General features: G+C 46.7%; 1 protein-coding gene across 8 annotated transcripts in view; it reads right to left on the bottom strand.

The window, feature by feature from the left end:
- SERTAD2 (SERTA domain containing 2) overlaps positions 1-22,121 on the bottom strand; it is a 77,535-nt gene that overhangs the window by 6,885 nt on the left and 48,529 nt on the right. For 4 of the 8 annotated variants that reach the window (XM_030269269.4, XM_072927650.1, XM_072927649.1 and 1 more), the window contains one exon: positions 14,909-15,066. The exons of 2 other annotated variants lie outside the window; for them this stretch is intronic. The gene's annotated coding sequence lies outside the window, so the exon portion shown is untranslated. Of the gene's footprint in view, positions 1-13,814; positions 13,969-14,196; positions 14,554-14,908; positions 15,067-22,121 lie in introns of those variants that run through there. 2 more of the 8 variants (XM_072927648.1, XM_030269271.4) reach the window with 2 other exon arrangements.

Here is a 22,121-nt window from a genome sequence, read left to right as displayed (position 1 = left end):
GCAGGCTGAGCAGAGCTGAGGAACAGGTAGGCTGCCATCCAAGCTCCTTGGCCAGCTACCAGCAATTCCAGTGCCTGGAATCTCGGGTGAACAAAACCTCTGAAATTCAGCGCTACTGCCCAAGTCTGGCTTTTCTCTGCTCCCTGGTGTCACTGCCATGGACTCCTCTGGAGCTGTTCACATGGCTTTGGGGTGCAAGAGAGGGGCTTTGCTATTCCAGTGCTCACAGCAGACATGTTTCCTTTCACTTCAGCCAGAAAAGAGCAAGAAAGGGAGGATCAGGCTAGCAAGAATTAAAAACCCTGCCCAATTCCAGCACGTTTTAAAAGCAGCAAGGGGTTAGGAGGAGATGAGCAGCTTTCCATCCCTTCCTGCTATCTCCTCTCCCTGAAAAAAGACAGACTCCGACCTAAAGACATACCAGGGCTCCTTCCACAATGCTGTATTTAAAGAAGACATTTTTAAATGGCTTGGGGACTAGAAGAGTTTGAAGTTTGTCAGCCTCTGCCAGGAATGTATAAAAACATTCCCTGCACAAAGCAAACCTTTTCCCCCATGATAAAGAAAACAGCCCAGGCTCCGTTCCCTGTGCTCAGTTATCCATCATTGCCAGGTGACGCTGCCAAGCGTTTCCAACAAACCCAACCGAGCCCATTTCCACCCAAGACTGAGGTGCTGCTCCAGAACACATTTTCAAAGCTGGTCAGTAAGAACTGTGGGATCATCACCAAGTAAATACTACGATAGCCTCACTACGTCATTTTCCAGGAAGCTCAGTGATAATTCAAGGTTTCCTGTATGTGTGACTGTCAAGCTTTCACATCTCACTAGATCTTCACGTAGCTTGATTCAGAGCTTGCCCTTTTAAAAGATAAAATAGATCAGGCAACTCCCAGTCTCACCTACTAGCTTTTCAGCACAGCTTTCAGTTTCCTTTCTCCCCACTAATGCTCTCTGAAGAGGGTTTAACCCCTAAAGCACCAAAGCAGGATGTCAGCCTCAGCATGGAGGTTTTACTCCACCAAGGGGAGGGCTCAAATAAGCACGGCTAGACTCTTGGCTACATAAAGTTTTATTTTATCCCTTTCTCCTCTGGCCTATCAATGGGAATTGTAAAGAATGTTTTCCTCCAGTTTCCATAAATCACTTCATTCATGCCAAGTGAAGCAAGGAGGTGATATCTTTTTAGACCAACTGATAGAGTTGGTAAAGCCAGACATGCCTGGGGGCTTGCACAAGTTTCTGACCATCAAAGCTTAAGATAATGTTGTCTGCTTATTCTTTATAGTTCAAACCATCTCTTCCCTCCTTCAAGCAACCCATTTCATGCTTGCATTAGAGGGATCAGTGTTGTATGTCTTAAGATAGAAAATAACATTAAAAAAAAAAAAAAGATGCTGTACAATACCAGCATTTGATCTGAATCAGTTCCATTCACCTCAAAACTTTGCTCCTAGCCTTTCCAAGCCAAACCTCCTGCTGGGAAAACAAAAATGCCAAACTTAAAAGATCAGCTTGACCCAAGATCAGCACAAAATGAGACAAACCCACACCATCCCAGGAGTCAAAAGAGAGTTGTCCAACCAAGTCAAACAGCTGTGACAAGGGCAGCCAGGCAACACCAACCCATCCAAATGTGGCACGGCATGGGTAATGTTCATGGAAGATCTTTCATGCATCTCTTTTGGCTGAGCACCAACCTCAGCCAGACGTATTTCTGCTGCACTTTCACCCATTTGCTGAACATAATTTTGAGGCCAGATGCTGAGAGTTGAGACTGGACTTCACGTTGTTGTTGTTGTAATAAAGGGTGCTGCAGGGTTTTGGTCTGCAAGTGAGTTTTCAATGTTTCTTAGGTATGTGGAACCAGAAAGCTGAAGAAAGACAATGGAAAAGCTGCATCTTTCGGGAGATTGGGGCGGGGCGAGTTACTTGGAGATCTTCCCCAATATTATCTACCAGTTGGCTCCAGCTCTGGAAGAGCCAGAACCAAAAGCTAAACCATTGTTGCTGAGAAAGATTCTACTTGCTTTTTTTGCCCATTTAGGGCGATTGCACGCGCCTCAGCGCCAGAGAAACTCTAGCATTGTTTGGGAGTTGTCTTTTCTTAATTGAAAAACAAAAGTAGTATATTTTTTTCTCTCATTTGAGTGTCATTTAGCTTCCTTTTATTGGCTCTGCATGCTCTTCAGACAGAGATGGGAAAAAAGTGTAGTTGGGGCTCAGTAGAAGAGATAATCAGCCTGGAGTGGATGGTTCTCTGGAGTCAACCCTCAGCGATTAGACCCAGAAGAGTTTGTGCAATGCCTCCATCTCTGAGCCCACTTAGTGATGAGAGTTCTTCGCTCTCTGGAGGACACAGGTACGTGTAGATTGTGAGAGGAGACCTGTGTTTATTGGTTGTGCTTTGGACACTTTGACACCGCCAGACTCTTTCTGAAGTCTTCAATAATTGGCACTTGGGCATAGAAAAGTAAAAACTGAGAGGAAAAGTGATTTTGCTCACCTGATAACAAAAAATAACCTTTAATTTTAATTCCCAAAGACTTTTAACAATAAAGTTTAAAATAACTCTCAAGACTGAAAGCTCATCTTGGAAATCAATTCTGCAATGCACTAGGCCCTCCCTGCTCGTCAAGACAGACAGGAAGGGAAAAAAAGGAGGAACTGAACCCCAAGAGGAACAGCGGAAAAGGGTTTTTAAGAAGTCACATTTCCACTCACAGATTTACACCACCCCCTCAGTCAGTCTAGGGGATGAACAGCTTATTAGAGTTGAGGTTACTTTCAGAACACCACGTTGCTGAAAAAGGTAAAAGCATCAAAATCCCTGAGTCCACAGGCAACAATTCCTCTCCAGGCTGAACACCGAAACACAGGTGTGAACCACAGGGGCTTGTGAGGGAAGAGGAGTTTAAAGCAGGACCAGTTACTTTCTGAAATCTAAGGTAATTAAAACCACAGGGGGGTAAAAAAGGAGAGAGAAAGAAAAAGACGACTTGGGGGAATTAAAATAAAATGTTACTTCACATGTGTGCATGGAAAAGCCCAACAAAACCCCACAACACAAAAGCTCCCCATTAAGAGCCCCCAGAGTGCAATGAGAGTGCTGAATTTGTACACTTCATTGCCCTAAGTTTCACAAACCCCAGATGCAAGTGACCTTCACCAGGTTTTCTTGGAGAACCTATGCAGTGAGTTATGGAAGTGCTTTCTGGGTTACTTCTGGCACAGAAACACAATTTGCCTCTCCTCCATCCTTCACTCCTCATCCTTCAGGGGTCCATTGGTTATATCCTGGCCCAATGGTAGTCAATGGGTGTTTTGTTACTGACCTCAGCAGAATGAGGATTTGGCACAGATAGCTGCAGGATCAAAATAAAAAGGCCTTTTATGCCAACTGGGTTCAACTGTTCAAGGGCCAGATCCTCTGAGATCAGAACCTAACAGAGGCAGGTTGGGCTGCTGCGAGGTATTTCAGTGCTGCTGGACCCACCTGAGGGACCACCTGAACTTGTAACCGGTCTCCACAACTTCCACATATCTGTCCCCTAGAGCTAGGGAGGCAAACCAGCAAACCTCTCTCTCCCTGTCCCTGTTTCCACATCCCCAAGGCCACAGCAGAGAGGGAGAACGGACACATCTGTAGAAACCTCTTGGGGCAGGACCATGGATACAGAAGGATGCTCCTTGGCCTGCAGGATCCTGGCAAAGCACAGCAGACATCTGAGAGCACTGGCACCCTCCTCCCATGCAAAGTTACAAAGGAAAAGCAGAGGGCAAGGCCAGTACAATACTGGCAGGTTCTCCCAGCCTCGCTCAGAACTGGGGGGAACGCTGAGCAGCCCAGGTGTGGGGTTTAACTCCAGGGCTGGAGCAATAACCAACATGGACTTTCAGAGGCAACAGCCAGAGCTGGGTGGAAATGGCCCCTCCTTGGGGATTCCATCTGCTGACAGCGAGTGTTTAAAGGCTGGCACGGCAGCATCCCCGGGCCGGGACAGCCTGTTCCCTGCAGAGCTGCACGGCCACGCTGCTGTGCCGTGCTGCAGCTGCCTGCAGGGTGTGAACCGACCAGTCCGGATGGGGGGGTGGGGTGGGAGTGTTCTTCTATTTTTTTTTAATTTTTTTTTTTCCCCACAAGGCTGCTTTCTCGGGAGCTGATGCACTTTTTACATGTTGGAGTGTACTGCATCCATGCTGCCTGGCTGAAGAGGACTCCTGACAACGCTGCCTGGTAAGAATTGTGTCTCATGCCACATGTGAGTTAGGAAACAAATCCCCAGCCCCCCAAGAGAGGCAGAGGGAATGGAGCTGTGCAGGGGTTTCTGTCCTCTCCAGAGCCAGTGCTCAGACATTCCATATTTACAAGGTTTGTTTTCCCTGACACATTTTACATTAATTCTGGCTGCCCTTTATTTTTATTTTTTTTTAACTGAGTGAGGTTTAATAAGCACTTACAAAACTCTCCTTTAGAGTATATAAAAAAATTGGCCTCCTGGGCAGCTCTCTGCTTCCAGAGAGTACAGGGGATTGTTTTTATGTTTGCAAGCCTTCACTGCAAGGCTGTCAGTGCCAGCAGTAACTCTAAGTGGCAGGTATTTCTCACACGTATTTTACAGGGACCTAACTCTTCCCCATCTCCTGTGGTGGATGGGTAAACCTCAGCTCTTCCAGAAGAAATAGAGAAGCAAGTAAAGCTCCTCAGCACCCCAGTCCTGCATTTAGCAAGAAAGGCAGCTCCTCCCTCCCTTCAGAAACACAGCTTTAGCCCCCTGCTTTAGGCACTTCACCCAGAGTGAAAACTGAGCAAAGAGCAGCTAGCAAGCTGAGTGACAGGGGTCTTTTCTCCTCTCCAGTTAAAATCAAAAAAAAAAGATGGAAAACCATAGTGGGTGGCTGTTAGAGGATATTCTGAGTAGAACTTCAACAGGGGCTGTGTAAGGAAACCTCTGGCAAGCAGGAGACAACAGAGGAAGCCCAGACTCTCATTTGAGAAGCGTCTGAAGTCATGCAGGTCTCACGGGGTTTGCCTCTGATACTCAGAGCCTGGAGTCCCCAGGTCCCCGAAGGAGTGCCCATGTTAATCAGAGAGTAAGGTGAAGCCTTCCCTAGCAAATAAGCAATGCAATTATAAAGCCAGTCAATAGTGTAACGCCAGCCAACGTGTTCCAGCGATATTTTGAAACTGTAATCTGATCCTACTGTTTCCATCCTCGTGCCTTGCCTGCTCTCCCTTGTTGCATACTGTACTATTTGAGGCCCAGAGGGCAAAGCAAGCTCTTGCTGTTTGTTCATGATCAGAAACTGCGTTTGGAGCAGAGCTCTGTGTGCACCGCCCACACCACTTTCTTGAGAGTTTCTTCAACTTGCAGCCTGCTGAAGAAGCCCTGCTAGAAGGATCTCTGCAAAACAACCAAAAACGCAAGCTCCACTTCTGCCTTCAGCATGCAGCTCCTTTTCACCAGGCTAAAAAAAGGCAAAGCCGCAGTCCAAGGCAATCTCTGACTCTGCAGCGTGTTAGCATTGCAGGAAACATATGCTTCTATTAAATTGGAAACAGTTTCTAATGCTGTCAGTTTGCTAAATGTAACATGTTCCCCTGGAAGAAGTGGAGCGGTTTTAATGTTTTTGACTAACTGCACACATCCAAACAGAGTACCTCTGATAAAGCTGGAATGGGCTCCAATAAATATAGCTTAGAATAAATTACTGCCTCATTAAGTAATTGTTTGGAAAAAGGACAGCAGGTTTTCTAGATTATAGCTGTGTTATTAAGGGTGTTTATAATATTAGGAATTCTATCAGGGTAGCAGAAGTTAATGCAAGTTTAAATCAGAGGAGCACTTGTTAGCTTGTTAAAGCATTAAAGACTGCCCTGGCAGAACCAGAAGGTGGACAAGACCACACGGGTTCCAAGTATGGACAGCCAGCAAGGCACACTGTGAGGCTGAAGGCAAGAGCAAAAGCCCTGGGCAACTCTGACAACTCCTCTTCAGGGTAAAGCAAGAGGGAGAATATACTTGGGTAACACACCAGGGTTGAAAAACATTTATTTGATATTTACATACAGGCAGACAGTTGTCTTTACTGTAAAAAAAAAAAACAAACAAAAAAAACCCCAAAAAAACAGAACAGGTTTGGATTGCCCAGCAGAAACTAATTTCTGTCTCAAAGATCTCAAAGCCAAAATGTCAATCCTCACATGTTCTGCTTCAGACAGGACTTCCCATGTGCTTCCTTATAAAACAGTGCCCAGAAGATGCAAACAAGCCCCCAGCCTGCCCTTTTTTGGTCTTGTCTTAACTGGAAGCTTTAGGAATCCCACTGTCCACGGCTGCCAACCCTGCCACAGCCCTGGTGCAGACATGGCCCTGCTGACCACCAGCCACCTGCTCTGAGCCAGATCAGGGTGGAGCTGTCCCCCTTCCCACTGCCAGGGGATGCTTTGTTAGGGCTACCTGCTGAGGGGACACAGATTTTCCAGAAGATGGCAAAGCTGCCCTTATCTCAGGTCACCTCTGTGCCAGATCTCCTTCACATCCTTTCCCAGGATGGCTGCACACACGGTCTGGTCACACCAGGAGCCACCACCAGGAGCCTCCTCCCTGGGGTTCAGCTTAGCTGGACTCTGTGCTTCAAAGAGCCACCAAAAAGAGCTAGGCTGAGGCTGTTTTGAAATCTGGGTCTCCATGTGGCAGTGTTCAGGAAGCAGCCAGGCCTGCCAAGTGTGAATTGAGTTCTGTTGTGCTGTGGACACACGGGCTCAGCACTCTGCTGAAGGACCAGGAGCTGCTTTACACACCTGGGCATGAGCAGCAGGAAATCAGAGCTGCAGTAAAGCAAACCAGGCACAGCACTGGGCCAGATCCCCTGACTTCACTACGTGATTAACTGATTATTCAGCAGACTCTGCTGGTCGACTCCCAAAAAATATGTGAGGGCTTCTACACACTGGGATCAGCCCAGAAGCTCCTCCTGCTCCACAGCACTGTTTCTTCCCACAAGTGCAGCACTCTGGGCCTCCCTGCATGGAAGCAGGAGGTGCTGGCCCCACAGGCAGGACCAGGACACCACGAATTCCTGTGTCAGTGGGCAAGGAGCCACGCTGCACACAGCTCCATGCTGGGAGAACCAGAGCCATCTCCTCAAGAGGTGGAGCACAGCAATTAAGATGGCTGTGTACTGCTCCAGGGCCCAGTTCAGCCAAGACTGCCTTCCATTCCTTCCCACTGCAGAGCCAGCTCAAGAGCTGTCTAAAAAGAGACACCTCGCTTGTACATGAAATTCAAAACAATCCGAAACACCTACAACAGCTACCAGAAAGTGACACAGGCTGGCAAACACACACACACCATCCTTTTCACCGCTAAAATTCCACGCCTGTAATGACAAGATGCTACTGGTCAGGCTCTAAGGGAGAATGATGAAACAGGCAGCCCTGCTGTGCATCCCTCCTCCCCTGCACTGGCGCACAGAACAATGGATTTACGGCAGCCTCGTGTCCTGCTGCACGAGACATCTCTGGTGGCACGCACGTGTCAGGGCTGCCTGGTATTTTTAGGGACTGAGCACTGCACACCCATCTCTGCTGGACCTGTGCAATTCCTGCAAAGGTTAATGAGAATTGTGTGTGCACCCACCAGAGACGAGACCCCTTCGTGTAGAATAAGGGAGTTTTTCTCACCTACCTATAATTACTTTGTTTGAATCCTATCGTAGCATCTTTTCCCCAAAGATATCTTGCTTTTCCCCCTTGTCATAGACCCTTAATAAACAAATGGTGGGGGGGGAACCCCCATACTACTCAATGGTTTGCCAAAAAAGTAGGTTATTGCTCTGAAAACAGTGTTGAATAAATTATCACAGTCAAACTGAAAAGCAGCAAATGGCAGGAGAGAAAAATAGGAGAAAGGAAAAAAAAAATCCTCTGAAGAAATACATACTGCAAATGCACCATACAAATCTCAGCAATGACAAGTCATTTTTTTAGTCAATCTGGCCTGCAGATTTCATTTGCTAACCAGTTCTGCACTACTGAGAGTCAGGAGAAAAGAAAGGTGTTTCCCTGGTATTTTTTAAAGTAGCTCAAACAGCACATGAGTTGTTTTCAACATTTTTACTTAAATGAAATGAACACAACCCTGCAAACAAATACATTCTGTGAAAAAGAATCCACTCACCCCACAAGTTTCTCTTAAAGAGCTGAAAAAGCTGTTGGACATTTCTCCACCACCAGTGAAAACAAAACAATTTTTTAAAACATAGGTAAAATTTGACACAAAAGTTTGCTCAGATGGTGTTAAATGATGCTGGACAAGATGTAATTGCTGGCCTTTCAGTCCAGTGCACTAAAGCTCTTGCATTTGTTGAAATACAGCATGTGTTTCCATGTCCTACAAAGGAACCTTCTGAAAACTGACTAAAGGGAACTTTGGCCAACCTTGAACTATCCCCAACCTGTAACAGCCATGAGTTAGAGACAAAAGAGATTCCATTTCTCGTGGCACCTGCTTGTTCACAATAAAAATTACTACACCAAAGCCATGTTCTTTAAAACAGCCACCATAGGACCCGTGTTTCTTCTATGTGGAATAAGTTAAATATTTTCAAGTAAATAATTTCAACTCAGATGGAGGCACCTTTTTAACAGCATATTTTGACAACACGTGTATTAAGTCTAACATGAATTTTGAAGCATTAATTAACACAGAACAAAAAACTTAACCAAAACTTAGATTTTGGAAATTGGGAGTGGAAAATACAGGAGGAGAACAGCTCAGGAAACTAAATGTCTGAAACTTTATTTCATATTCAGTCAGGCACAACCCACTCACCTCACCCATGATAGTATTATACTGATTTTCCCCACAATTAAAGTCCTCATCCAAGCAGACACACATCACGTGTGTGCCCCTGCCAGCAAGGGGAAGCAGAGCAGCGACAGGAAGCTTGACACTGTGTGTCACACACAGAGAAAATATTCTCCCTCCTGTATTCATTCACAAGCTATTTGTGGAACAGTTTAGTTGGGGAAGGAAAGTGGAAGGGTTCAGAAGAGCCAGTTTCACCAAGCAGATGGAGCAGGAAGGGGTAAGGGGGAGCCAGGTCCCAGCAGGGTAACCCAAGCAGGTTTTTGGACCCCTGGGACACCAGCATGGAAGTACCCTGGTCAAAATCCCTGTAACCAGCCAAGGCAGGAGACCCGACCTGCAGCAAATCAGGCCGTGCCAGAAGTGCTGAAGTAGAGTGGCCTGTCTCACATGGGGCCCACAGAGCAGTGAGAAAGCAAAATGTAACCACCACTGTTCAAAAAAAACACTGTGGTTTGCACACAAATGCTAGTCTCCTATCTTGATGAAATGTATATTTGAAAAATATGTAAATTATATGCATGCACGTGGATGTGTACCTACTAAAGGCTTTTTTCCAAGGGAGAAAGAGCCTGTAAAAACACATGAAAAGTAAAGTTTGCGGAGGCACCGGAAGATGATGATGATGAATTTCTGAATTAGGATTTAAAACTTCATTTTGCAGCTACCTGAAGTTAAGACAAAGCTGCCTTTAGGCATCTCAAACTAGTCAGACCTGCTATAGCAGTTGCACAGTCTGCTTCAAATATGCCCTCCACGCTCCTTTCAACCTCCACCCCAACATATATCCGCATAGTTTACCTCCAATCATGGGTGGTTCTTGCTATAGCACAGTTCACTCAACCTTATTGCCTGCCTGGCATGACAGGAGGGTTTTTTAAGAGTAATGTTACAGGCTGCTATAAGAAACTGTACAAAAACAGCCAATAATTGCCACATTTCCATTAAAGGTGAGTGCGGTTCAAACAGCTCATGGGTTTCTGGGGTGGGGTGGAAAATCTGGGATCAAGAAAAACAGTTTTAATTGTTACATCTGAGGAAGTATTAGGGCAAGTTTAGATCTTTCCACCAATTCAGGACTCCTTGAAAAAGGGAACTTCTTTTTTCTGCTACTTCCATATACCACCCAGTTTTCAAAATAACATTAAAAGAAAACAACCCATGTTTGAACTCTTCTCTCTGTATTCTACTTTATCAAGAATTCAATTTTTATTCTAACTTCACTGGAAACAAACTGTCCGATGAAATCCAACGCACCTTACTGGTGTGAAACAAAGTAAACTGGTTCTGGCTCCTAATAATTACACAGACTGAGACTCATGTCATTCAGTGCCACTTAAAACTCAATTCCAGAGTGATATTAAGGAGAAATTTGTCTTTAAAACCACTGGTACTCAAAACACGGATCATGTTATACAGGTTGGGAACTTCAGACGTTCTATGGCAACACTTCTGATTTTATGATTATTTTATTTTTAACACCTCCAAGCTGAGGAGGGTACCAGACCTGGCCCCTCATTTGAAGACCAGTGGTCTGACCTAACCTAATGCAGGGTCCTGAGCACGGTTTTAGTTTCACTGCAGCAGCGTGAATTCAGTGTCACTCTGATGTGGTGGTGGCTGCTGTCTCACCTGAGCTAGATGAGACTCCACCCTCAAAAAAGGGACACATGAAAACCAAAAACTTGCTCTCTGTGACTTGCCAGTTTCTTGGGGCCTTTCAAGCCTGCCCACCCCTAGTCACAGCCTAAAGCCCTTTCTGAAGGCCCCTGAGGTGCACCCAATGCCCCTGGAGACTGCCCCAACTCTCCTTTGGAAATGCCCTCCGAATCGGGTCTTCCCCACCCCGAAAATCCCCTCTGTGCTGGAGGAATGTCCCAGCCAGCACATCTTCACAGCTCCTCCTGCACTGGCAATGGCAGCCAGCATCTGACATGCTCACCAGGAGCCCGGGGGGAGGCAAACTGGTGGCAGTGCAATTTTTACTCTGTGTGCCCAGAGACACACAGCTGAATACCCACACAGCCAACAAGAGACTGGGCAGGGACACACCAGCCCGTTTCTCCCACTGAACCTCTGCTGTCTCCCAGCCACACGTTTGCTTTGGTCCTCAGCTTGGGCTACACTTCAGCACACCCAAGAGCAACCTTAGCACAGCATTTACCTGGCCTTGCCTTCCCCACTGCTGTTGAACAGCTGAGCATTGTTATCTTATTTTTGTTATAGTGTTTGCACTGGTAATGCTGAACAAACCTGAAGCCTCCACTACAGCAAACACAAAAATTGACTCTGTTTATAAAAGAATTAAAGAACTAAGGCATGTTGAGAGTCTCTCTCCATTTATAGAAAACAGGCACCTCTTCATGACAGCAGTTTCTCTGACTGATGAAAGTTTAGAAATCAAAAGAAGTGGCAGAAAACATGCAATTATACACCCCTGAAGAAAATGAGTGCTGTGCTCAGATTGGCAAATTTCATCTTCCACAAACCATTAATTAGCAAAAGATTCATCAAGACTAAAGATCTCTGCTTAGTGCCAACCTGCTCACATTGAAGCTGGACCTTGCTCTCTCCTTTGAAACACTCCTGATCTTTGGACTTGGTAACTGAAAGCTGCTATTTCTGGCACTGATTCGTGTGCCTGTTAAGGAACCACTGCAACTGGAGCTGTCTCCTTGTGAGCCACTTACACTACAGAGCTGAGTTAAAAGAAGGTGTCTCTCTTGCTACCTGGCCCTTGTAAGAAGTAGATCACCAGAAGACTATTTGCACTTTCAAAGGACTGCATTCTCCTTGTTTGACAGATTACACTTTAAGATGTTACATAAAAGCAAAAATAGTCACAAATACTTTGGATCACCTGTCTAGTGTTAGCACTGCCAGAGATGAACTGTGCCAGGAGTGCTTTACATCAGTGCGAAAAAAATCAGAGTTTCTAAAAAAAAAAAAAAATGTTTTCCCAATGAAATATTTATTGAAAAACTAAAAGCAGCTTGTGTGAATGATGGCAAAATCCTTCAAACTACATATTGCATAAAATCTGCTGTACTTCATGGAAGATAAAAAAATAAATTTTGAATATGAAGTTTGAGTGTTTCCTTGCTATTAGGACATTATCTCAAAGTCCTTGATGCCTCTCAGGCAAACAATTTGAGCACTTGCTAAATTTATGCTATTATTTCCCCTGTGAAACTCTTTATTTCATCTTTCCCATTAAAAAGAGCAGGTGTATAAAGGAACACAATTACAACTCTTAATAAATCAGCACCTACAGATGTATTTAATGCTCTTTAAGACAAAACCTGAAGGACCTATGGCTATCAAGTTTCTTTTTGTTTGTTTCCAATCAGCTTCAGAGAAATCAGCTCGACACAAAAATCAAAGCAGTGTTTTTAATATGCACAAAGTCTAGCTTCGTTCGTTCAGCAGTCCAATCCAGTTCCTGCAGAAAAGGAGTGGGTGGCTGCTGCTACCAACTTAAATGGAAGCAGGATCAGTCACGAGAGGAGGGATATCTAGAGCTGTTACATTGGATGCTGCAATACTTGCCTGAACAATGGAAATACTCCGAAGGAATGCTCTTGGATACCTGTCCAGCAGCACAAACTCCTAATCCTTCTCCCATCTGTACCACCACCACTGGTTCATTATGTTAAATCAGAGCCCAAAGACACCATCCTCTTATGTAAAATGCATGCATTTTAACTTCAGCCAGAAAGGTCTATTTTCAATTTACGCTGCTAAATCGGTTGGCTAATTTCTATAGCAATCATTTGAAAACACAATTCATTTTTACAGCTTGTTTTACCATGTGAAAGCTTCCTGTGCCTTTAGATGCAAACTGAGGTGCCTCTGACAGGTTTATACCCTGCAAAAAGTCCATAAGACACAGGAACCTTCACTTGTGCAGATGCATGCCTAAAATGATCAGAATTAAAACAGGCAGAAAGCGTTGTTTGAGCTCACACACACTGCAAGTGTGCACTCATTTGAGAGACACAAATATAAAATTGGTGTTTGGGGCAGCCAAGCTCTCTCCCACCGTTGTTTGAGCAATAGTGCATTCTAGAATGGCAAAATCCAGCACTCACTGACGGCAGCGAGAGTCACCCTGATGACTGCACCAGGCAGCAGATGAAAAAGCCTGGATTTCCCTGCTCCCGAGAGCCTTGGATCTGTCTGAGCACACGCTGCCACACGCAACAGCTCTGGCGTGCTGCACTGAAGTTGGGCTGAAGAAGCTGACAGCCCTCCCCCGGATGGAGATAAAATGGGCAGATTCGCTTTATTTTACACCAGCAGCTGACCCACAGCTGTAAATCAGCCACCAAGGGGCCCACTGGACAGCACACAAGCCTCTCTATAGATTTCCAACTAAAGTGGCCCTGGGTTCTCCAGCTGTGCTTCACAAAATGCAAGAAATGACAGCAGGTAACTGTACTCCTATTTTCATGCTTAGGAAGAACTTATTTTTCCAGATCCTGATGTGAGTTAAAGCAGCCAACGCTCTAAATCGAAGTGGCACCGCAAAAGGATTTTTTCTTCAAATGTTCATCCACCCCGAAGAAAATCCTAATAAATATACATTTTTGCCGTCGCTTCCAAAAGATGAACCACGTTATTAGACAGACGCCTCTGTCTCTCCGCGCTGGCGGTGCTCCCAAGGAAGACCCATGCGCGCTATTGCTCCGGGAAAAGACAGGCTAATCCCCAGCCCTACCACCAACCCTGCAAAGGGCCAGGCAGCGGGGCCAGCCGCTCCTGCCCGGCCATATGTCAGCTTCGCTTCAGCGGAGTGAAAGTCCCCCCCAAGCCCTTTTAGCTCCCCCGGCACCACAGCAGGCACTTTTCGGGGTTCCCCGAATCCCCCATTGTGGCCGGGAGAAGGGAGCCAGGCGGCAGCGCTGCTCCAGGGGCTCCCCGGAGCACACCCGAACTTACCGGGGTGGCGCGGCTTTCCCGGTGTCCGAGGGAGCGCGGCTCCGGAGACACAACCGGCCGCACTACCGGGCCCGGCACGGCCAGCTCGGTAAAAAAGTCTATTCCGGCTCCCCGCACCTGCTTCGGCTCGGGATCCCCCCGCATCGGCGGGGGAGGGGGCGTATTTTAAGGTCAACTTCGCCGCTCTCCCTCCTCTGCTCATCTCAACACGAACCCCCTCCCCACCCCGGAGCAGAGGGGGAGGATCCCCGCCCCGGGCTCCTCTGCCCGGGGACCAATTTAAAGGTAGAGATAAAACAAGCCCCGATGACTCGCAAAGCCAGAGGGGGGTGGAGGAGTGTCGCCGCCCCCCGATGCCCCGCAGCCCCCCAGCCCCACTCACCACATGCAGCTCCACCTGAGAACTAAAGCATGGAGAGGGGGATGTCGGAAACTCTGGCCCTAGAGCAGCTCCATATGTCGCTCCTCGCCGCGCCGCTCCGGGGAGGGGCCGGGTGGGATGCGGAGGAGGAGGAAAAGAGGAGGAGGAGGAAAAGAGGAGGAGGAGGAGGCAGGAGCAGGCGGCGTGAGGATTTAAGCCTCCGCTCTGCCCCGGCGGCTGCGATCACGCAGCATTATACAATGGAGGAGGAGGAGAGGAAGGAGGAGAAGGAGGAGGCACCACCAGCCCCGGCTCCCAGCACTTGCCGCCAGCACTGACGACAGGGGCGGCTCCGGCGAGCTCCTCACCCTCCGGCCCGCGTCAAAGCTCCGCCTCGGCCCCGGCCTTCCTCCCCCGCCCCCCAACCCCCGCGGCTGCTCCTGCTGCTCCTCCTCCTCCTCCTCCTCCTCCCCCGCTCCGGCTCCCCGCGCTGCCCACGCGTGCCCCGGCCCCGAGCGGGCGGCGCGGCCCCCGCGGCTTCCCCGGGCCGGCACAAAGGCGGGTGCCAGCGCGCCCCGACCGCAAATATGACAAGTATCCCTGCTATCCGGTGGCGGGGACCCGGCCGGGGCTGGCCCCTGATTGTCCCGGTACAAGCCAAAACTCTCCCCCCCCCGGCCCAAAGCACAGCGGGGTCACGGTGTGGGGAAAGCCCACCCGCCCCGGACCTCACCTGGGAGCCGAGGGAGGCGGCGGCCCCCGTCCGTGGGATCCTCGCTGCTAATTTGGGCTGTGCAGGTACCAGCGAAGCGCAAAAATGAGGCCAAACGGAGATGTTGGAGCGCGCCAAGACTTGGGGGAAGGAGGGAAGCGCTCGGCACCAGGCGCTATCTGGAAAGAAGATGATTATTTTAAGTCACCTCAATGATTGAGTTTTGAAAGGGGCTGTAATCCCAGCCGGCGCTGTTAAAGGCGATTCAAACACCTTATAGTTTTGGCTCTAGCCCCAGCAGGCATCTCGGATCGTTCCGGCCTTTCATGTTCCACTAAACCGGTTGTACTTCGGGACAATAAAGCTTTAAGACCTAATATAAAGGCGATTATTAGTCATTAATACCACAACTCGTTTAGGTATTATGCTCAAAACGGTCTGTAATGATTTGAGATCAATCAAGATGATGGTCTTGCTAGAAACTAAGTTCCATTTTCAGTTAGAAAACCGAAAAGGAAAAGGATACCTTTAGAATAAAGGTTTCCTTACCCTGGAAACTGTAGCTGAAAAAAAATCCACAAAGGAAAAACATCACCAAACAATTAAAATAGCGAATCTGCCAAAATAAAAGGAGACTAAGTGCTGATTTTTTGGATTCTTAAAATTGGAATTGAAAAGGCCCCATCAAATTGATGTTAAAACACCAGGACTGGCACTTGAGCACTTTGCTGAACTCACTGCAAAGGACGGAAAGGGCAGCAGATCTAAAACCTGACGTTTTATTCAGCCGGTTTGGAGGCCTCAGCACACCTCTCCCTTTCCATCCCTGCCATCAGCCATTCCTTTGAGGAGATCCAAGCTCTCTCAACCCGAATCCATGGCACAGAGTTAGCGCTAAACCAATCTGCAAAGCAATTCACGAGCCATTTACTAGATTTTGACGAGTGATTTGCGAATTGCCCAGGAGCTGGCAAACATTAAACCCAGAATCTCCCTGGCTGGATACCTTCCAGCAGCAAGGCACTGAAATTTGGTCCTTCTGCCTGGGGAAACGAGTCTCTCCCTGCAATTACCAGCGTCACAATAAAATCACTAAATAAAAGGAAAAGGTTCATCTTCTTTAGAGCCTGAGTAATACCTGTTCGGTGGGCTTCTGCCTACTCAAAAGCCACAGAGAATATGAGAATATTTGTAATACTTGCACATTGCTGGCTGGGTTGTTTGATTTTTTTTGTTTGTTTTGGTTTTTTTGGGGTTTTTTTGGGCCAGATTCACTGAATTTCGGGGCCCCATTCCATCCTCCTTTAGATCTGGTCTTGTGCAATCGCGTCGTGGATGCGCCCAGCCAGCAGCGCCTGCCTTGCGGAGCTCAAAGTCCGCGGCAGGTTTACAGTCCCCGTGCCTGGGTGTGTGCACGCTATCACCGGCACCAGAGGCACAACCACAAACATTTGCTAAATAAGCAGCTGGGCTCCAGCCCGATATGCACAGCCCCGATCTTGCCACGGTACAGCCTGTGTCATTCGAGTTTTAAACGTTTCTGACTTCGCTGGGTTGCTCCAATTTTACACCAGCATAAGAAAAAACTCGCCGCCCCTTCTGTTTCCTACTGTAACTCTCCCGAGTGTTTCTTGGCAGGAGTTTACAGTCACGCTGTAACTCAGATTGTGCTCTGAACACAACTAGTACAACCTGCATCCACACTCAGAAACGCTCCCAGCTGAGCATAGGTCACGATAGGAATCGATATGAACAGAGCTCCTTCCTGCGCTTGGTGCCCAGCACAGGCTCCAGCGCGGCGGGACGAGCTCGGGCTGGGCAAGGGGAATAATCCCGCTGCTCCTCACACCTGCCTGAGCGAGACCTTTCTGGCCAAGCAACTCAGCTCTGCAGCTCCGGAGGAGCCTGAGCAGAAGGTGTCTGCAGGACACAAATGCAGCCTGCAATGGAGCCACGAGATGCTGCGCTGTGTGTCGGCAGAGGTTTCCAGGGAGGGGGGAAAGCCTGAGCGTCTGCAAGGAGGAGCCACCCAAAATGCATTCCATCTCAGAACCGTGCATGCATGGGCTTCCCAGGAGCAGCAGCACAGTTTTAATTGTGCAGTGTAGCCTTGACAGAGGCCCTGGAGCTGCTGACATGTGAAGATGACACAGTAAAAGAGAAGGAGCTGAGCTGAGTCTTTCTGCAGCAGTACCGAGCTGACTTGGGCTACAGGCATGGCCTGAGTGCAGCCCTGTCTGACTGAGGCCAGGTCTCACGAAGATCATTCAAAAACCACCTCTGCACTGAAGATAAATAAATGAACAAGGTAATAAATGAACAAACAGAAATCAAAGATTGGGAAGGGGGAAACAGACACTGGACTTCATAAATCAATTAATTGGAAACACTACAGACTGCCAGGTAATCTGCCCATCAACACGTGTGCTAATTAGGAAAGAGCAGCAAAGTTTGTGCTGGAATGTTGGCATCCCTTGCACTTTTCAAAAATAGAGGGAGTGAACTGCTTCCTATGCTTCTAATTGCATCCTTGGCCTTTTCCTTTCCGATTGCAGTACGTATGAATACTGTGAGATTTCATCAGGTAGTTGTTCAACACAACTTCATTTTCTCCCTGGATGTTTTTGCTTTGGTGCATGCAGAAGCTGGCAGGCAAACACCTAATACTGCCCACCAGAGCAGACAACTTTGTGCAAATCAAGACCCCCTCAGCGCTGGTACCTTGGGAGAAGACAAAGGGCCTGCCTACAGCCAGAGCTGCTCTCCTGGGTAAGGAGAAAGCACACTGCAAGCAAAGGCACGGGTAAACACTGCTCACCCCTCCTGCAGTCTCTCTTCAAGCTCAGCACTGACCTCCAAGAGTAGGGCCCTTCTCGTGTGAGGCTCAGCCACAAATAAAAACAAGTTCCTCAGTAAAAAACTGGGGTGCTGTATTACTGCACCTGTACACAAGCAGGGAGGGAGCTGCACTTGGGAGCTGGGCTGCTTTCCTTGGGATTTCAATGGCTTTGTCTTCTTTTTTTGCTGCTGCAACTATTCCACTCGAACAAGGCTGCCCCATGTGTCCCAAGGCACAGGAGTCAGTAAAAGCCAAATGAAGGAATGCTCTACCCCTTCTCACTCCAGTTTTAGCTCTTTTCCTCCCTCTTCATTTTCTGCTTTAGTTCATATTTTTCTCCTTTAATGTTTTTGTGGCAGTAGGAGAAACACCATTCCCTAGAATGCATAATATGCTTAATTATCATTCTCGGTTAGTTCTCCAGGAAAAAAAAAAAAAAAACCTACAGGAGAAATCAGTTTAATTAATGAGTATGACCAAATGCAGCCTTAGTTCTAATGCAGTATCATATATTATATGTCCAGTTGGGCAGTTGATCTTCTTTGGGTAAAATGAACAGCGATGCAAAAAACGAGGGAGCTCATGAATCAATATTCTGAGTGCAACTAACCCCTTTTGTATAGTTATTCTAAGCTTCCTACAGATTCTGATGACAATGTCCGTTCCCAAATACTGCTTTTGGCTTTGGTAATGCAGGATCAGGCCTGTACAGTCTAGTAATAGGAAGCTATTGCTTGGCAGTACCAAGGTTTGTGCCACATGGTAAATTCATTAAGTAATTAAGGGAAAAACCCCAACTCTTAACTCCAGGACTGCTCTCAAATAGCCATACCAAATAAAAATCCCCAGTGTGTGCGAATGACAGGGTTTCATCTGAATGTAAGATTTGGTGATTTAGATGTTTTTCAGAAGGGCTACTCTTCACATACTAAATTATTAAGGAAATATTATGGAACAGGATTATCAGGAAAGAAAAAAAAAAAGCAGTGTGCATTAGCTGGCTTAGTCAGAGGAGGTTTTGCTGCATTCCTCATGCACGGAGATGACTCCCTCCCTCTGTAATTCCCTGTGCACTCCCAGTCCTCTGGAGACTGTTGGTGTGCATCATCCTTGCTCCAGCTGAAAGACTGTCCTCTGAAAGAGGTTCAGGCTGCCTACCATTGCTGGGTATCTCCTCACATCTTTCTGCCTTTTCATAAAAATCTGTGCTCCTTTCCAAACCCCATTCAGGCTGCATCCCCTGCAAAATGTGCTTCATTCCTGGCCCAGGCCAGACTGTTCACACTGGCACTGCCTGTATGGCACACAGGCTCCTAGCACAGTCTCCCCTTTCCAATCCTGCTTCTTGTGACACAGTGAATTGTACTCTGCACTGAGCTGAGTTTTAAACAATTTCAGGCTGCTTTTCTTTCCCTGTCAATGCTCACTCTGCAGTCTCTATCAAAAGCACAAGTCATTCTTTTCTGGAACACTTGGTTACTTTTTTGAAGAGAGGCTATGCTGATGTCCTGATATTCATCTCATACCAGGGCCAGTGGATCAAGGGGGAAAAAAATCTGCAGATAAAACCAAAGCTTCTGTTTTAGAGCTGAGGAGGGAATACTTCTAATCAAAAAAAACACAGAAACAGTGGGGAAAAAATAGAGATGGTCAGTCTTCAGGCCTAATTAACCACTGGTGTAAGCAGATGTCACTGCAATCAAGCCAGAAGACTTTGGGCCACCCACCAGCCTTGAGCACAAACTCAACAGGAGCCTGAAAATCTTAACAACGTGCAAGCCACACACACTTGAGCACAAAGGTCACCAGCACATCCCCAGTGCTGAGGGACCACCTGCTCCTTGCTCACCAGGGGAGAACAGCTCTGCTTACCCTGCACAGACTTAACAGCCCTCTCCTGAAGCAAAGCTACTCCCACAAAGCTCTCCGTGGAGCCATACATTTCTGGAGCACAGATGCTCCCCACACTTTTCCTCAAAGCTCTTGAAACCTGAAAGAGGCATGGGTGCATAGGCAGGCTGGAATATTTTAGCACCGCTCAACCCTGCTCAGATGCCAAAGGCTTGACAGACCAAATGGGGCCACCAGTGGGGTGACCAGAGGCTTCTAGAAGTGGATATTCCTGCTCAGATTTGTTGCATTACAGCATTGTACAACAGTTACAAGGAGTTGGAGGCTAGGAGGGCACAACTGAAACGGTCTTGTGGCTACAGGCTGATGGAGGATGTCACACAGCATTTCAATATGTTAAGCAGGGCTTAAACCATGTCACTGGAGTTAAACGTGTTTGTGCTCAGATGCATTACCAGAAAAAAAAGCAAAACAAAACAAAAGCCAAACCAACAACAAGCTATCTCATCCTTATTTATATGAAAACACGAGTTAATATATGGACATCCAAATGAATGCACTCACCTATAGCTGCTTTTCTGGCTGGGATACAACCTGTAAAGCACATTAATGCTCCTATGCAGATTTGGGGGCTTGGGCCTATTATTTAAAACTAGTTTCTGCAGCTTCTTGGAGCCTCTAGATTCAAAGAATACTTACCAAGATAGAGGATTTTTCAAAGTAATTCAAATTTGCAAAGATAAATCCTTTCTCTGGCTGTCCCAGGTGCAAAATTCTTTAAAATGTTTATCCGTACTCCTTTCAGACAGAGGTTTCTGAGGGTCTAATTTTAAGTAAACAGTAAGTGACCTACACCACTTCTTTACAAAAAAAAAGCAAAAAGCTAAAACCAACAAACCCCAATAAAACAGAAGTTGAATCTGTAGGGCCAAATTCAGAAGAGGAAGGAAAAAAAAAGTAGCTGGCAGAAAACCTAGCACAAGAACATCAAATGTAGCAGCATTAACTCCCACTGCCATTCTGTTCCTCTACAAATAATTGAAGTTCATACAGAACTGAACTCATTGAGTCAATGCAGTGAATGCACAAATCTTTCTGTTTTAACCCTTCACAAAATGTGTAACTCCTTAGATTATGTGCACAGAGGAGATTAAAAAAAAAAAAAAAAGACTGAATGAGTATATCAGATGCTTTTAGTGACTATGCCTGTGGTAATGATTCATTTTGTCTTTCTACATTCCCTAGTGCTAGCACGGCTAAGAGTCAGCAGAAGCTCATACTGCACATGCAGGTAAACAGACTGTGGGTGATGTCTGCATTTCTCAACTCTACCTAAAACCACCCCATAACCGTCAGAAATGCATTTTATCTTTCTGAAAAAAAAGGGAACTGCACAAATTAATTTAGGTTCTCCTCTAACCTTTTTTATATGTTCTTTCACTTTCAAGGAAGCTGTTCATTTATAGTGACCATTAGCCAAAGGCTAAAAGAGGTTTACACCTAATTAGTATTCCCAAGCAAGGATGAAACATTAAATCACTGCAAACCCGCCCAGCATTTAGGTCCTACAAACAGGACAAAGGAAAAAAAGCTGAAAATCCACCATTTTCATCAGAGTCCCCTTCCTTTCACACCTCTTAATGGTCTCTTTCTTCCTCCCACAGTGACTCTGGGGTGCTAATGTCCTTGAAGAGGAAAGGGGCAGCTCTCCTGTCTGGTCACACCCATAAGACAAAGCATGTGCGGGCATTTACAGGGATGCAGAAGGAAATAGTAGGGGAAGAAAAGAAAGCAAGACAGCAAGCAAGAAAGAAAAGAGATGTCCTGAGCAGGGATGGCATGGCAGTAGGGAAGAAGGTGCTGCATGTGGCATAAACTATGGTGGTTTTCTGTGACAGCCATATAAGCAGGTTGGTCAAACAATAATAATTGTCCCTTTTTATTTTTATTTTAGCATTGGTGAGGGGGCAAAACAGAGACATAATTGGAGTACAGAAGGAAACAAGTCAAGGGAAAGGAGCGGACCCAAGAAACAAGGAGGATGAGCTGCATTCCCACTGATGGTGCTGCTACCGAGTCCAGGGTCTTCTCTTGTTTGACCACTGGACAGCAGCAGGAGAAGAAAGCAACACGAGGTGTAGCACTGAGGCTTTCCCTGCTTCTTCTCCCAGCCACAAACTTCCCCAGCAGACGTGGGATGGGCAGAAGGCTCCCAAACCAAGGAGGGATGATTGTCCATCTGCTATCACTCATGCCCCAGTGCATTTTCTAGTTATCCACACCCAGGGGACATTCCTAGTGCATTTCCTGCTAAACAAAAAAAAGTCATAATAAACCCCAGTTACTTTGCCTGCTTACCTATTACCTACAGTAGAGATAACCTTCATGTTAAATCTTTTTATTTTTCCCTCTGAATCTGCTCTTCTGCTAACTTTACTGTACTCTTGCTGGATGTTCAGAACCTGCCACAAGAGCAAAAGAAGTTAGGCAGCTGTCAAAGTGCTGATAATTTGACTCCACACACATACCCACATACTATTGCCA

Source organism: Taeniopygia guttata, chromosome 3 (assembly GCF_048771995.1).
Source record: "Taeniopygia guttata chromosome 3, bTaeGut7.mat, whole genome shotgun sequence".
Taxonomy (NCBI): Eukaryota; Metazoa; Chordata; class Aves; order Passeriformes; family Estrildidae; genus Taeniopygia; species Taeniopygia guttata.
Note: the sequence above shows the minus strand (reverse complement) of the source record. Positions and strands in the feature narration are given on the sequence as shown.